General features: G+C 40.6%; 1 non-coding gene across 1 annotated transcript; it reads left to right on the forward strand.

Moving 5' to 3' along the window:
- The first annotated feature begins 9,302 nt into the window (after positions 1-9,302).
- On the forward strand, positions 9,303-9,409 carry LOC141593538 (small nucleolar RNA R71). The gene has a single exon (XR_012521615.1). It is a non-coding gene; the product is annotated as a small nucleolar RNA R71 (small nucleolar RNA).
- Positions 9,410-9,860: the final 451 nt, after the last annotated feature.

Genomic DNA, 9,860 nt, shown 5'->3' on the forward strand with positions numbered 1-9,860 from the left:
GTGAAATCAAATTCACTATTTTCCTTCAATTTCAAAAATAATAGCGAAAATTCAGAAACCGCTATTTCTTCAAATTTTTAAGCGACGGCAATTAAAACCTTCATGCTCAAAATAATAGTTGGAAATTGAATTCTACTATTTTCACCACGAATGTCAACGGCGGCACATAAACCATCACTTCAATTAATAGTGAAGATTCCGAATTCACTATTTCCATCAAATGTCAACGGCGGCATATAAACCGTCACTTCAAACGCAATAACAAAATTTAAAATTTGCTATTTCCTTCAAAATTCAAATTCAACGGCGATCGAAACCACCACTTCAAATTCAAAGAAGAACGACGAATGGTGCAGATTCCAAATTCACTATTCCTTTTAATACCAGCAGGGGGCTTCCTCGTGGAACCCGCTCATTTCAAAAAAACAGTGATAGTGAAAAGTCCAAATTCACTATTTCCACGGCGGCATCATGAGTTCGCTACTTTCAAGACAAGCCCTTTTGACGCGGCTATTCTCATTCAAGTTCACCGGCGGCATCACGAGTTCACTACGTTTAAACAAGCCCATTTAACGCGGCTATTCTCATGGTCCATTAACCAACCGCCCCGTGGCTGGCGAGCCTTTGTCCGCAGCCTTTCAAGGACAGATCCCGAAGATGCCTCGGGTACATTTCCTTACCATGGCTGGCGAGCCTTTATCCGCAAACCTTTAAAGGGCAAATCCCGAGTATGCCTCGGGTACATTTCCTTGTCATGGCTGGCGAGCCTTTGTCCGCAACCTTTCAAGGTGATCGGAGCCATTTAGTTCACAAATTAAGCAATTGTGGTCGTTGGTCAATGGTCGATACAAAACACAATTTATACTTCACAAACAACTCTACAAATTAGTAAAGAGGCAAGTAAAGGTCGGATCCCAAGGGACGGGTATTGAAAACGAAGATTTCTAGTGCTACTAGTGGTGTCTAGGGGTGTCACAAGTTGGGTTGATGTAGAAGGTTACTAACTAAAATAGCAATGAAAATAAACTAACGAGGTAAATAGAATAAGGGTGTAAACAATTGATTAAAAGCACTAGGGTGTCATGGGTTCATAGGGGATTCATGGGATATGATCATACAAACATGTTCTCAATTTATAAGCAAGCAATTATTGTTGTGATGGATCGAGTTGGGTTATATCTTACAATCCTAGGAAAGTTTGGGTCCCGGAGCCGAATCTCTTGGATTGTACAACACCTACAAGTCGACTTAATCTTCCCTACTTAACACATGCATGGTCTAACAAGACTCGAGTTGGGTTATGTCTTACAAGTCAAGTTGAAAGGATAGTAGATGATAATAAATGCAAGGATTCATAGGCTTAGCATTTCATCAAACATAACATGTGCATGTATTAAGATCAAAACAAGCAAGCAAATAAGATATGAAAGCATATTGATTTAAGCATGAATCATCCCCATGTTGGTTTCCCCTAATCACCCATTAAACCCTAGCTAAGAGACTACTCACTCATTATCATATTAATCATGCTAGAAAGGTTGTCAATCATACTAACATAATGAAACATGATGAATAAATGAAAGTAATTAGCAATAATTAAAAAGGGATTAAGAGATTATACCTACTAATGATTCCAATAATAAAGCAAGAATAATAGAAGTACTTGAATCCTAGATTGAGAGGTTGTCAATCTCCCAATAATAACCCAAATGATCTTCAATTACCCAAAATAAAGTAAGAACAAGAGAGAGATTAAGGAACTAAAACTTGGATTAAAACTTGATTAATATTTGATTACAATATTGAAGAGAGATTTGATTGATATTAACTACTCTAATTATTGATTAGAAGAACATGCTCCTCTAATTAGACTAATGGGGTATTTATAGTGAAAATTAGGGAGGATGCATTAGGGTTAACTAAGGGCTAAACTAGTAATTACACTTTTTAAGTTGAGCAAGGAGCCTCCGGGATTGTCCGAGAGAAGGGCTTCTCCATTTCGTGACTCGAAGAACAAAACGGTGCTGTGCTGTGATCCGAGCGGATCAGAGTCGGGACGGACGGATGAGGCATGGACGATCCGAGCGGATCAAGGCAGAAGACGCTCGGATTGGGCCTGGGGATCCGAGCGGATCCTAGGTAAGGACGCTCGATTGAGCTTGGGCCGAAGCGGACGGACGGATCATGGATGATCCGTTCGGATTCTTTTACAGCGTCATTCCTTCTTCTTTTCTTCCCTTTTCTTCATAGAATCCTTGGGGATTTCCTTGGGGACTCAAGGATCCTTTCTCAACATTGATCTTCTACTTAGCTATGTACAAAGGCCTTCTAGTCTTGTCTCTCCTTGATGCTTGGTCATTGAATACGATCCATTTAGCCTTGTTTTGCCATGAAAATGCAAGATTCTTACTCCTTTCCTACCAAGGGATCAAAATCTCAAAGAATATGCAAAACAAAGAACTAAAGATAAGAAATGACCCAAATAAGCACTAAAAAGCATGGAAACAATGGTAATTCGGGGCTAAATATGCGCCAATTATGGTCGCATCAAATATCCCCAAACCGAACCTTTGCTCGTCCCGAGTAAAGAGGTGACAAAGACTAGGACCAATACTAACCTAACCTAATAATAATAGCCGATATGAGACAATTAGCGGGTCTCACTCCGCCCCTTCAACTCACAACAAGACAACCATGAGGTAGGATGCCTTCTTGCAAGGCAAGGTGGGTCTTGCCAAAATGGCGACACATCCAAACATTAAGCACATAAAAACACATAATGGATGCATCTACAAAAAGGAATAGCCACTCCCTCATCAAGTGGCGGAGGCACTAAAGAGGAACAAATTTAAGAGCATGTAATCCTTCACAAATACTAGTTCAACAAATTACTAAGTCTAAGAGGATGGCACTAAATCACCTCCAAATGGTGTTAAACTAGACTACTTTCGTCCTCAATTTCCAAATGCTTTCGTCAAGAGCGATCGGATGGTGGTGGAATGATGATCCCTATGATGCTAGTGGCATATGACATGACAAGTCTCGAATTCTCTACAAAGTAAAGGTCATGGATCGTCCCAAGCTCGACCAAGTGGCTTGACAAAAGGCTTTTTGGGAATGAAATGCTCAAATCTTTATTCACAATGGTTGGATATGACTTGTATTTCAAAATTGTCCTCATTTCACTTTCACATTTCAAAAATTTAAGATGGGGTTTGTCCCTTCCGGGCTAGTGTCCTTTGCTTTCGCCAATCGCTTATTAGGCAACCGGTTAACCTCTAGACAATAGCTTTTTGGGGTGAAGTCACTCTGTCTCTGGGCGGCCGAATTCACAACCGTATGGGGGCCCAATTCAATGGATCCCACACCAAAGCACATCGAAGTGGTAAACCTCCATCAAAACAACTTAAAAATTCTCAACATTCAACAATTCATAACACTTGAGGTTTCCTTGGCATTACATTACTTCCACATGACAAAATTTGTTTGAGATGAGCACTTCAAGCTTATTGATAGAAAATATTTTTGGGTTGCCTTACCACAAGGTCAAACAAGGTCACCTAGACAAGTTAACCAAGTCCATATCGCATCACGGGGTTGGATAGGTGACTCACATGCAAACTCTTGACTAGGCCTTGGGTCATGGGTCAAAAGACACTAGTATGACACTATCTAGGGTGTTTTACAACCATTCTAGTAGGCAAAGTCTTGAGTTGAACAAGTATTTATAATGGCTTAGTTGCTCTTGTCAAAGTTCCAAAATAGGCATTTTTTCAAAACATTTCTAACATGCAACTACATGCCATGATGCAACTAATATGAACATCCTAATGCAAGTGATTCTACCAACTAACATGACATATAAACTAAATGCAAGTCCTAAGTTCACATTGTTTTTACCGCATCAATCAAAATAAAGCCACATAGTCATTAACATAAAGAGAAAAAAGGAGATTGGAAAGATCATACCATGCGGTCTTCAATATCCTCAAGTCTCGGATGTGGCGTAGTCGATCAAAGTGAACAAGGATGGACAAACACAATATATACAAGACTATATATACAAAGGAAATGAACTTGTTTTTGGTTTTTTCAATTTTTCAAATTTTTATGATTTTTGAAATTTTTCAATTTTTATGGTTTTTGAATAAAAGTTAAGTGTTAGAATTCCCATCCCCACACTAATATGGGCATTGTCCTCAATGGCCAAAATGATGGAAATTATGCAAGAATGATGCATGATTTCTATACTAAATGCAATTCTACACTAAACTACACTACATGATGCATGGTTTTTGTTATGACGGAGAGGATAATTTAGATTACCTCCCGTTGCGTATGCATTAACTTCCCCAAACCAAGCAAGACACTATTGCTAATGTCAAAGCATGGGGGAGTTCATGCACATGCTATGCTATGCATGAGATTAAATTGTCATTTTGGATTTTCAAAAATGGGAACAATGAAGAACACCTCAATGGAACCGAGGTGTGAGTCCTTTGATGTTGCTAGGACTAAACTAACCAATGATCAAAATGAGAATAAAATACAAAGAGATATAGACAAACCGTGGGAGAGTAGGAATCTCCAAGGCTAGTCTTCCATCATACTACTATCATCATCACCGCTTCCCTCATGAGAAGTGGTCTCATTGCCACTTTCCTTGGCACTTTCTTCATTGCTTTCCTCATCATCATCTTCACCATCTTCATCTTCTTCATCATCTTCTTCTTCATCATTATCATCAACCTCATTATCTTCCACCACATCCCTTGATGCACCCGGGAACAAAGCTTCTCTATCCGCCCAACTAGGCAAAGGACAAGATGGATCAAGGAGTCCTTGCCTAGCTAAATGTAGGAGGGGAGGATATTGAGCTAGATATGCATTCTTCCGGTCTTCATAAGCTTGCTTGTGCATGGCTCTCATAAGAAGAGTTACATAGTCTTTCCCAATTTCAATTCCTTCCGGCGTAAACTCTTCATAGTCATAGGGGTAAGGTGGTATGATAATGGAAGAGGAGGGGGCCTCATGGTCACCCTTTTGTTGTTGAATGATGTACTCGGCTTCTTTGGTTAGGGGAAGTAAATAGTTGGTCCGGTGGACACTAAGACGGCAAATCTTTGCGGGTAGAGTGAATGAGCGAGCCTCACTAGTAAGCCACCCATACTTGGTATCAAGGGGATTGTGAGCAACCCACTTAAACTTGTTGATCAAGGTGGACATATCAATAAGATGGCCACCATCTTTAGCCTTGTACTTGCTATCCTTATTGAAATTAGGATCAAAGTGCTTAGCTAGGACCGTGACAAGGCCGCCATTAACAATTACGGTTTGACCCTTCTTCCCACTATCTACAAGAAGCCATCTATCAACCAATAGCCTCAAACAATTGTAAGGCTTGGTGTGAATTCTTCCAATATTCAAAGTTGATTCAAGGAGAATAAAATCGAGTCCCGTAAAATGATTGGTGTCTTTCCTAGCAATTATGGTATTTCCCACAACTTTGTGCCATATTCTTATGCCCGGATGATGGACCAAGAGAGCACGACAAGCTTTAAAATCTAGAAACTTCTTCCCGGAGATTGCCTCCCAAAGAGGCTCGGGATCATACTTCCCATATTGCTTGTAGAATTTATGTTCATCACTAAGACCCAATATTCTACCCAATTCCGGAAAGGAAATGCGTCTACTAGTGTTAGCTAGACGAAACTCAATATTTTCCCTATTCTCAACTTTTGTTACTTTCAAGGAACTTAAGAATTCCAAGACAAGGGAGGGGTATGTTACTTCCTCCATTTCAAACAATTTCTTTAAACCCATGGCATTGAAAAAGACTCTTGTTTGTTCAAGAACACCCAACTTCTCTAAGGCATCTTGGCATATGAATTTGGTGGATTGAATTTGTCTCATGGCAAACTTAACAAATGCATTTCTATGGGAGTCGGAAATGAATGTTACCTCCGGGTAATGCAAGAGTTGATTAATTACCGGAGTAGAAGGTGATGCTTCCATAGAAATTTGTTGAGGTGGTTGCACTTCCAAGCTTGGTGTTGACACCACCATTGCCAAAGCCTTCTTCGTTTGTAGAGCTTTTTGCCTTTGAGAGAGAGCCTTTGCTTTTGGTGCCTTTGTTGCTCCCTTTGTTCTTGCCATTTGATGAACAAACCAAGTAGAGAATCAAAAATCTTCAATTTGTAGAATGCCCAAATCGATTTTGAAAGTGAAAGGCTTTGCCTTTATAAGAGCAAAAATCGACTCAAAGGGTGAAGATTTTGTGCTTGGTTTTGATTTTTCTTGAAGATGGAGTGATTAATTTGATGTTTGAAGGATGGTTTGATTTTGTTTTGGTGATTTTGTGGAGGGTTTTTGTGTTTGAGATGGAGAGGATGAGGGTTTTGGTGTTATGGGTAGTGTTTATGAATGAATGAATGAATGAATGAAGGTGGGGGGGGGGTATTTAAAGAAACGAAAATCTCGAAGATGCAGGCACGATCCGTGCGGATTAGGCGCAATCCGCTCGGATTTTCAAGCTTCAAATTTTAAAAATCCCGCCTAAAGACGGGCGTCTCTCGGGAAATCCGCTCGGATTCTTATTGAGGGACGGGCGTCTCTTGGGAAATCCGCTCGATTCTCATCCGAGATTTTTCTTGTTTTTCTTCACTTCAAGACGGGCGGATTTTACCGAGACGGACGGATCCTGGGAGACGGGCGTCTTTCCGTAAATCCGCTCGGATTCCTTATCGACAGAATTCTTCAATTTTTGCACACCCAAGACGGGCGTCTTCTCACGGAAATGGACGCTCGGATCCTCCTCTGCAGACGGCGGATTTTCCCGAATCCGCCGGATTCTTCCTTGAATACACGGATCCTTGCGCAAACCCATTCCTTAACATTCTTTCTTTCTTTCTTCCAAAACTTGTGCTCTTCATTGTGGGGGCACTACTAAGGCGTGAATAGCCTAGGCAATTGCCATCCCCACACTAAGGTAAATCACTACACATCAATTAAAATCATTAGTCCCTCCCTCACTTCTCTCTTTTCATGACAATTATTTTGATCAAGGTAAATAAAATCCAAAAATGACAAAAATGCAATGCAAAAATTAAATGTAAGTTAGGGAGTTAGAAATATTTACAAGTGGTGGTTTAGGGAGGACTCCACCAAACTCTCATTCTTGATGAGATGTCAAGGAGGCATGTTCAAGGTGTTGTTGATGTTGCTCAACACCTCGAAGAAGTAATTAAAAGCTTGTTCATTGTTGTGGTAGAGGTCCTCAATAGACCTTGGTCCTTGTTGTTGATCATGATCGATGGCATGCCCAATGTAGGGATTAAAAATTCCTTCAAATTCGTCGTCCCAAAGACCACAAACTTCATTGAGTTGATCATTGAAAATCTCTTGCTTGGATGGAGACAACTCTCCCAAATTCTTCTTTTGGCTAATGAGGCCATCTTCTTCTTCCTTGGTTGATTTTGATGAGCTATGCAAGCTCTCCTTGTCACAATTCACTTGCTCTTTGAATGGAGCATCTTCAACTTTCTTCCTCCATTGGAGTTCCGATCTCTTCTTTTCATCTTTCCGGCTATAGTGATCAATCATGAAACATGGCTCATGCAAACGAGGAGCTCTCATGGTCTTATCAAGATTAAAAGTTATGCTTTCATCTCCCACTTCTAGAGTGAGCTCTCCATGCTTCACATCAATCACCGCACCCGCGGTGTGTAGAAAAGGTCTTCCTAAGATGATTGGAATGTTGGAATCTTCCTCCATATCAACAATGACAAAGTCCACCGGGATGAAAACTTCCCACCCGCACGGGGACATCTTCCCATATCCCTAGCGGTGTCTTCGTCGATCTATCGGCCATTTGAAGTGTGATATTGGTGCACTTAAGCTCTCCCATTCCCAACCTTTTACTTACCGAGTACGGCATGACACTCACACTAGCCCCTAGATCACATAAGGCTTTGTTGATTGTTGTGTCGCCAATGGTACACGGTATTGAGAAGCTTCCCGGATCCTTTAACTTTGGAGGTGAACTCCCTTGAAGTATTGCACTACTCACCTTAGTGAAGGCGATAGTCTCAAGTTTCCGGATCGACTTCTTCTTTGTGAGAATATCCTTCATGTATTTCGCATAGGCCGGAACGTGATTGATTAATTCCGTAAAAGGAATTGAGACTTCTAAGTTCTTCACAATTTCCATGAACTTTCCAAGTTGATCATCAAATTTAGGCTTGGCTTGACGACTTGGAAAAGGAAGTCTAATCACAATGGGTTCCTTTTCTTTGGCTTTGTCTTCATTTTTCTTTGAGTTTTCTTCTTTTGATGATTCCCCTTCTTTGGGACTTTGCACCACAACTTCATTCTCACTAGCTCTCACAACTTCATCCTCAACTTGCTTCTTTGGTGCTTCATATCTTGTACCACTTCTCAAGTGAATGGCACTAACCGTTTCATGTCTAGGGGGATTACCTTGAGGTGGTAATTGCCCTTTTTGTCTTTGTGAGTTCGAAGATGCTAGTTGGGTCAATTGTGTTTCCAACATCTTGGTGTGAGCTAGAATGTTGTTGATGGTGGTATCCTTTGCTTGGCTATCTTTTTGCATTTGAGTGAAAAATTCTTGTTGATTTTTTTGCATTTGAAGGACCGCTTTTTGGACATCAAAACTTTGGTCATTTTGGTGATTGTATGGATTTTGATTTTGATAACCTTGGTTTTGATTGAAAAAGGGTCTTTGATTTTGATTTCTCATGGGTGGTGGAGTGTATGTTGGTTGAGGGTTTTGGACATTTTGGCTTTTGTATGAGAGATTTGGATGGAATTTGGTGTTTTCATTGTAAAAATTTGAATAAGGGGTGCCACTTTTGTAAGCTTGGAAAGCATTGACTTGCTCGGTTGTTCCCCTACATTCACTTGAGTCATGACCTAAGGTTCCACAATTCTCACATATCCCGCTTGGGATTGATGAGGATGCCGTCAAGGCATTGACATGATGCTTTGTTGATTTTGAGTTTTCCTCAAGTCTAGCCATAGCTTGTTCAAACTTCAAGTTGATAGTGTCAATGTGAGCACTAAGTTGAGCACCCAATTGAGTAACGGTGTCCACTTCATACTTTCCTCTAGTAGCCTTGCGAGGCCTACTATATTGCGAATTATGGACCGCCATTTCCTCAATCTTGTTCCATGTTTGATTGTCATCAACTTCGGTGAACATTCCATTTGATCCCATATTGAGAATGTTCCTCGAATCTTCATATAAACCATTCCAAAATTGTTGCACTAAAAACCATTCGCTAAGTCCATGGTGAGGACATGAGCGACAAATACCTTTGAACCGCTCCCAAGCTTCATACAAAGATTCTTCATCCCTTTGCTTAAAACCCGTAATTTGAGCTCTTAGCATATTAGTCTTTTCCTATGGGTAGAATTTTTGTAGAAAGCGAGAGCTAACTTCTTCCAAGAATCTATTCCAAGGGTGGCCTTATCAAGGCCCTTCAACCATTGCTTTGCGGTGCCGATTAACGAAAAAGGAAATAAGACCCATCTAATTTGGTCTTGAGTCACGCCCGTTTGAGAGATAGCTTCACAATAATCACAAAATGTTTCCATATGAGAATGAGGGTCCTCACTAGGCATTCCCCCCGAATTGGCTCCTCTCAACTAGTTGGATGAAGGCGGACTTGGCAATAAAGTTTCCGGTAAGATGTTGTGGGGTAGGAGTACCGTTTGGTAAATCCTCCTCGGTGGGTATAGAGTGTGACGAGAATTTAGGCATTGTAGGTGGATTTTGTGTGGTATTGTTTAATGGGTTCTCTTCTCCTTCTATTGCGAAAGGATTGACAAACTCACTTGTG

Source organism: Silene latifolia, chromosome 7 (assembly GCF_048544455.1).
Source record: "Silene latifolia isolate original U9 population chromosome 7, ASM4854445v1, whole genome shotgun sequence".
Taxonomy (NCBI): domain Eukaryota; kingdom Viridiplantae; phylum Streptophyta; class Magnoliopsida; order Caryophyllales; family Caryophyllaceae; genus Silene; species Silene latifolia.